Below are 8019 nucleotides of genomic sequence, written 5' to 3' on the forward strand. Positions count from 1 at the left end.
ACTGGTTAGTGTTACAAGGTCTCAGGTGTGACTGGGGAGTAGGAGGTGTGTTACATTTGGTGTTATCGCTCTCACACTCTCTCATACTGGTCACTGGAAGCTCAGCATGGCTCCTCATGGCAGAGAACTCTCTGAGGAGCTTATAGAGGAATTCTGCCCAATCAGACATTTTCCCTCCACGGGGTCATGTGACTAGCTAGTGTTACAAGGTCTCAGGGGTGAATTTTTAGCAAAAAATGGCCTGGTCTTCAGGGGGGTTTAAAGAGACTCCGTAACAAAATCATCCTACAAGTTCCAAAAGCTATTCTAATGTGTTCTGGCTTACTGCAGCACTTTGTACTATCACAGTCTCTGTAATAAATCAACTTATCTCTCTCTTGTCAGACTTGTCAGCCTGTGTCTGGAAGGCTGCCAAGTTCTTCAGTGTTGTGGTTCTGCTATGAACTCCCCCTTCCAGGCCCCTCTATGCACACTGCCTGTGTGTTATTTAGATTACAGCAGTTTCTCTCTTCTCTCTTATCTTTTACAAGCTGGATAAATCATCCTCTGAGCTGGCTGGACTTTCACATACTGAAGAATTACAGACAAGGGCAAAGCTGTTTGCAGGAAGAAAAGAGCAGCCTGAAACTTCAGTGCATGAGAGATGCAGGGGGAAAGAAACACACAAATGATCTCTTGAGATTCAAAAGGAAGGCTGTATACAGCCTGCTTGTGTATGGATGTATTTTCTATGTGTGGACATACTGTACATCAACCTACTTCCTGTTTTGGTGGCCATTTTGTTTGTTTATAAACAAACTTTTTAAAACTGTTTTTAACCACTTTTAATGCGGCGGGGAGCGGCGAAATTGTGTCAGAGGGTAATAGGAGATGTCCCCTAACGCACTGGTATGTTTACTTTTGTGCGATTTTAACAATACAGATTCTCTTTAACACTGTGGTCCTCAAGTGGTTAAAAAAGAATTGTTGCTCTACATAAAGATGGCCCAAGCTATAAGAAGATTGCTAACACCCTGACAGTGAGCTGCAGCATGGTGGCCAAGACAGGTTCCACTCAGAACAGGCTTCATCATGGTCAACCAAAGAAGTTGTGTGCAAGTGCTCAGCATCATATCTAGAGGTTGTCTTTAGCTGAACATGGTGGTTGGGGGAGGGGGTGTCATTCAGTCAGTGCTCGGGTCATACGCTGCACACTCCAGTCTGTGTGGCTTTTGTCCCAGAAGGAAGCCTCCCTCTAGAGATGATACACAGGAAAGCCCACTCACAGTTTGCTGAAGACCAGCAGACTAGGGACATGGATTACTGGAACCTCCCGCGGTCTGATAAGATCAAGATAAACTTATTTGGTTTAGATGGTGTCAAGCGTGTGCGGTGGCAACCAGGTGAGGAGTACAAAGACCAGTGTGTCTTGCCTACAGTCAAGCATGGGGACTTGGGCAGGTGGTGTAGTGGTTAGCGCTCTCGCCTTGCAGCTGTGGGCCCCTGGATCGAATTCTAGCCATGGCAATATCTGCATGGAGTTTATTTCTTCTCCCCGCATCTCTGTGGTTTTCCTCCGGGCTCTCTGGTTTCCTCCCACATCTCAAGAATACAGATGAGTTAAGTGGCGTCCCCCTAAATTGGCCTAAGACTACAATAGAAATAACTATGGAAGGGAATAGATTGTAAGCTCCTGTGAGGGACAGTTAGGGACAAGGCTATATATACTGTGCAAAGCAGGAAGATGTTGGCTTAATACAAAGTAAATAAGGTAGTAATAATAATAATAATATTGGTGGTGGGTGTGTTATGGTTTAAGGGCTGCATGAGTACTGCCGGCACTGGGGAGCTGCAGGGCATTTAGGGAGCCATGAGTGCCGACGTACTGAAGCAGAGCATCATCCCCTCCCTCTTAACTCAGCAGCTTCACAGGAATTAACTCGTTTGAGATAAGTGCTCTGATTTTGTCCTCAGCCAGAAGAACTGGTTGTGCTGTAAATTCTTGGAACGCTTTGATGTCTCTTTCTGCTAGCAGAGGATATAAAAACTGAAAGCAGAAGTCCTCTGTTATTGTCTCACACTGCCCCCTAGTGACAAGTGGCCATAAATGCCATTAAAGAGACACTGAAGCGAAAAAAAAAATGATGATATAATGATTTGTATGTGTAGTGCAACTAAGAAATAAAACATTAGGAGCAGAGACATGAGTCTAATATTGTTACCAGTACAGGAAGAGTTAAGAAACTCCAGTTGGTATCTATGCAAAAGAGCCATTGAGCTCCACGACTTTCAAAGTCGCAGAGAGCTCTGTCTTCTGAAGCTTGTTATCTCAACTGTCAGTCACAGTATTTTCTTTTTCTCTGCAGAGGACAGGTCAAAAGTTCACTGGCCTGCTCTGTAAAATCATTTAGAATGCTGAGTAGTGTGTAAACTGCAAATATTAGAGAATGATGCAATGTTATAAAAAACACTATATAACTGAAAATAAAAATATGAGAATATTTTCTTTGCTACTAATGTTCTACTAATTATCTGTACTGCACAACCAATTCATTATATCATTTTTTTTGCTTCAGTGTCTCTTTAAAGCAGAACTAATTACAGTAGTAGCAAGGAAATGTAACAAATGCTAAAAAAAATGTACTAAAATAAATTGACACTTGCAAATCTCTAAATAAATTGGCTGCTAAAGGGTTAAAACTGCTCCACAGGGCCGTATTCCAGCATGATAATGACCCCAAACTCATCTCCTAGACGACCACTGCCTGGCTAAACAAACTGAGGGTAAAGGTGCTGGACTTGCCAATCGTGTCTCCAGACCTAAACCCTAATGTGCACCTGTAGGATATCCTCATATGGAAGGTGAAGGAGCACAAGGTCTCTAACATCCACCAGCTTCATCATGGAGGAGGGGAAGAGGATTCCAGTGGTGACCTGTGACGCTCTAGTGACCTCCACGCCCAAGAGAGGCAGTGCTGGAGAATAATGGTGGCCACGCAACATATTCACACTTTGGGCAGAATGTTCACATCCTTCTATTAAGGGTGTACTCTTCGTTGTGAGTTATTGTCTGTGTTTATCAGATCATGGGGGGGGGGGGGGGGGGGGGGAGGCTATATCTAGGTGGACCCCAAGTACTGCTCTCTCCTGTACAATGAAAGTCTCCTCTTACCTGGTGATGTGAGGGGCGGCTGACTCTCCATCATGGCGTCCTTGTAGAGGTCCTGGTGTCCTTCTATATACTGCCCTTCCTCCATGGAGAAATAGATGAGACAATGAGCCTCCTTATAGGAACCTGACACACAGAATGATACAGTCACCTCCATACAAATCACTAGCTGTCACTGGATACTGTCCCATAATTCCTGCTAATGCTCAACTCACCACGACAGCAGATCAGTGAGGATGTTGTGGGCTTCTCGTGTCTCTCAGATATCAGGGGGTGAGGTGGGGGCACCGCGATGGTCACCAGACTTCACAGAAGGGAAACTCTGTATGGAGAGACTGAAGGTAAGGTCATGTGACACTCCCATAATCCTCCTCACCTCTCCAGTCATGTGACACTCCCAGAATCCTCCTCACCTCTCTAGTAATGTGACACTCCCAGAACCCTCCTCACCTCTCCAGTCATGTGACACTCCCAGAACCCTCCTCACCTCTCCAGTCATGTGACACTCGCAGAACCCTCCTCACCTCTCCAGTCATGTGACACTCCCAGAATCCTCCTCACCTCTCCAGTCACGTCTAAGGGTGCGTACAGACATGCGACTATAGTCGTTTAAAACGATCGTTACCGACGGCATTGCCCGACGATCGTTCGTAAAAAGTGCACTAACGATCATTAAAACGACCGACCAACGAGATATGTCGTTGGTAAAGAACGATCCATTCTGCCAGATCTTTTCCAACGACCATCGTTCAAAAAGTAATGTCTGTACAACGATCGGTCGTTGATCGTTCGTTCTCAAAGCTTTGCACATGCTCAAACAGTTCTTTTTGACACTTGTGTTTGAAATCAGTTTATACATTATGTTGCGCACGCAACGCTCGTTCCATGATCGTTCGTACACGAACGATGTTCAAAGTAGCCTTTCTTCAAACGATCATCGGCCGATACCTCCTTTAACATCGTTCGTCGTTCAGAACGAACGATCGTTATCGTATGTCTGTACGTACCCTAAGGCTGCTGTCATTGAAAGATAGGGGGTGCACAATTTATCCTTTACACTATACACTTCCTAACCCCAATACCTGTCCTCACCTCCCCCACTATGTGCTCTTCCCCCACCCCAATACCTGCCCTCCCCTCCCAATGTGCTCCTCCCTAACCCCAATACCTGCCCTCCCCTCCCAATGTGCTCCTCCCTCACCCCAATACCTGTCCACCCCTCCCCACTATGTGCTCCTCCCTCACCCCAATACCTGTCCTCCCCTCCCCACTTTGTGCTCCTCCCTCACTATGTGCTCCTCCCCACCCAAATACCTGTCCTCCCCTCCCCCACTATGTGCTCCTCCCTCACCCCAATACCTGACCTCCCTTCCCCACTTTGTGCTCCTCCACTCCCCCACACCTGTCCTGTCCTCCCCCACTATGTGCTCCTCCCACACCCCAATACCTGTCCTCCCCCACCTCAATACCGGTCCTCTCCTCCTCACTATGTGCTCCTCCCCTCCCCATTACCTGTCCTCCCCTCCCCTCCCCCACTATGTGCTCCTCCCTCACCCCAATACCTGTCCTCCCCTCCCCCACTATGTGCTCCTTCCCCACCCCAATACCTGGCCTCCCCTCCCCCACTATGTGCTCCTCCCTCACCCCAATACCTGTCCTCCCCTCCCCCACTATGTGCTCCTCCCTCACCCCAATACCTGTCCTCCCCTCCCCTACTATGTGCTCCTCCCTCACCCCAATACCTGTCCTCCCCTCCCCCACTATGTGCTCCTTCCCACCCCAATACCTGTCCTCCCCTCCCCACTATGTGCTCCTCCCCCACCCCAATACCTGTCCTCCCCTCCCCCACTATGTGCTCCTCCCCCACCCCAATAACTGTCCTCCCCTCCCCACTATGTGCTCCTCCCTCACCCCAATACCTGGCCTCCCCTCCCCCACTATGTGCTCCTCCCTCACCCCAATACCTGGCCTCCCCTCCCCACTATGTGCTCCTTCCCCAATACATGTCCTCCCCTCCCCACTATGTGCTCCTCCCCCACCCCAATTTGTCCTCCCCTCCCCACTATGTGCTCCTCCCACACCCCAATACCTGTCCTCCCCCACCCCAATACCTGTCCTCCCCTCCCCATTACCTGTCCTCCCCTCCCCCACTATGTGCTCCTCCCTCACCCCAATACCTGTCCTCCCCTCCCCCACCCCAATATGTGCTCCTCCCTCACCCCAATACCTGTCCTCCCCTCCCCCACTATGTGCTCCTCCCTCACCCCAATACCTGTCCTCCCCTCCCCTACTATGTGCTCCTCCCTCACCCCAATACCTGTCCTCCCCTCCCCCACTATGTGCTCCTTCCCACCCCAATACCTGTCCTCCCCTCCCCACTATGTGCTCCTCCCCCACCCCAATACCTGTCCTCCCCTCCCCCACTATGTGCTCCTCCCCACCCCAATAACTGTCCTCCCCTCCCCACTATGTGCTCCTCCCTCACCCCAATACCTGGCCTCCCCTCCCCCACTATGTGCTCCTCCCTCACCCCAATACCTGGCCTCCCCTCCCCACTATGTGCTCCTTCCCCAATACATGTCCTCCCCTCCCCACTATGTGCTCCTCCCCCACCCCAATCTGTCCTCCCCTCCCCCACTATGTGCTCCTCCCCTCCCCATTACCTTTTCTCCCCTCCCCACGTGTTCATTTCAAATAAAATTATTTTCTGTTTTTACGTTTCTATTTTTTATTCATAGTTGATATATTTACCTTATTAACTTTCCGCTCACCTCCTCAGTCGGCAGCCCGAGCTAATCTCTGAGCTACTTCCGGTCTCGCCTAATTATTTCCTTTTTTCTTCATCAATTCCTGTTTCTGCCTTCCAGCTCGTGGTTATGACGTCGCCATCTTGTGGTCAGTCAGCTAACTGCAACCTTAATACAGAACAGGAATAGAGCGTAGTCGGAGAGTATCGGGGAAAATGAGGATGGCGAGATATTATTATTTATTATTATGTATTTATATAGCGCCACATCTTCCGCAGCACTGTACAGAGAATATTGTCTTGTCACTGACTGTCCTCAGAGGAGCTCACAATCTAACCCCTGCTATAATTCTATGTCTATGTATGGATTGTGTAGTGTATTTTATGTATGGTAGTCTATGGCCAATTTAGGAGTACGCCAATTAACTTATCTGTATGTTTTGGGGAATGGGAGGAAACCTGAGTGCCCAGAGGAAACCCACGCAGACATGGGGAGAACATATACAGGCGGGACCAATATACTGTGGTCATGGCCAGGATTTTGGAGGCATTTCCCCAAACGCATTTATTTATGTAAAACCCTCACCGTCTGTGGTGCTGTACAGTGCTGTAGAAGATGCTATATAAATACAGAATGATAATATGGTAGGACATTAGACTATGACTATGGTAGGATTAGATTGTGAGCTTCTCTGAGGACAGTCAGTGATATGACTATGTACTCTGTAATGTGCTGCAGAAGATGTCAGTGCAATATATACAGAATAATAATATGGTAGGACGTTAGACTATGACTATGGCAGGATTAGATAGTGAAATCTTCTGAGGACAGTGAAAGGACTGTGTACTCTGTAAAGTGCTGCAGAAGACGTCAGCACTTTATAAATACATAATACAGTCACAAAAGATTTTGCTTGTATTGCAAAGCGCTCTTAAAGTAAACCAGAGATCTTGTAAAGTAAAGATTTAATACTTACCCGGGGCTTCCTCCCGCCCCATAAATATGTCCGAGTCCCACGCCGTCCTCCTGCAGTCTGCCGTTCAGCCATGATCAGCCCCGGTAACTGGCTCAGCCGTGTCAGTCCAGGTCTCCTGCGCATGTGTGGGAGGTCCGCACTCCGCTGAAGACCCAGACTGGACCCGACTGAGTCAGTTACCAGGCCGATCACGGCTGAACGGCAGACCGCGGGAGGACGGCGTGGGACTCAGAAGTGCTTATGAGTCTGGAGGAAGCCCCGTGTAAGTATCAAATCTTTACTTTACAAGATCTCTGGTACAATTTAAACCAAGTTACTCTCAATCCAAGGTGTTGTTGTAATAATATGGTAGGACATTAGACTATGTCTGTGGTAGGATTAGATTGTGAGCTCCTCTGAGGACAGTCAGTGACATGACTATGTACTCTGTAATGTGCTGCAGAAGATGTCAGTGCTATATAAATACATAATAATAATATGGGAGGACATTAGACTATGACTATAGTAGGGATTAGATTGTGAGCTCCTCTGAGGACAGTCAGTGACATGACTATGTACTCTGTAAAGAGCTGCAGAAGATGTCAGTGCTATATAAATACATATTAATAATATGGTAGGACATCACACTATGACTATGGTAGGATTAGAGTGTGAGCTCCTCTGAGGACAGTCAGTGACATCAATATGTACTCTGTAAATTGCTGCAGAAGATGTCAGTGGTGTATAAAAAAAGAATGATAATATGGTAGGATTAGAGTGTGAGCTCCTCTGAGGACAGTCAGTGACAAGACCACGTACTCTGTAATATGCTGCAGGAGATGTCAGTGCTGTATAAATACATAATAATAATATGGTAGGACATTAGACTATGACTATGGTAGGATTAGATTGTGAGCTCCTCTGAGGACAGTCAGTGACATGACTATGTACTCTGTAATGTGCTGCAGAAGATGTCAGTGCTATATAAATACATAATAATAATATGGTAGGACATTAGGCTATGACTATGGTAGGATTAGATTGTGAGCTCCTCTGAAGGACAGTCAGTGACATGACTATGTACTCTGTAAAGTGCTGCAGAAGATGTCAGTGCTATATAAATACATAATAATAATATGGTAGGACATTATACTATGACTGTGGTAGGA

General features: G+C 47.4%; 1 long non-coding RNA gene across 1 annotated transcript; it reads right to left on the minus strand.

Moving 5' to 3' along the window:
- Positions 1-3187: 3187 nt before the first annotated feature.
- LOC137535547 (uncharacterized) lies at positions 3188-6015 on the minus strand. Its single transcript, XR_011024411.1, has 3 exons — positions 5900-6015; positions 3364-3470; positions 3188-3274 (listed from the first exon to the last, which is right to left on the minus strand). It is a non-coding gene; the product is annotated as an uncharacterized lncRNA (long non-coding RNA).
- Positions 6016-8019: the final 2004 nt, after the last annotated feature.

Source organism: Hyperolius riggenbachi, chromosome 10, assembly GCF_040937935.1.
Source record: "Hyperolius riggenbachi isolate aHypRig1 chromosome 10, aHypRig1.pri, whole genome shotgun sequence".
NCBI classification, from domain to species: domain Eukaryota; kingdom Metazoa; phylum Chordata; class Amphibia; order Anura; family Hyperoliidae; genus Hyperolius; species Hyperolius riggenbachi.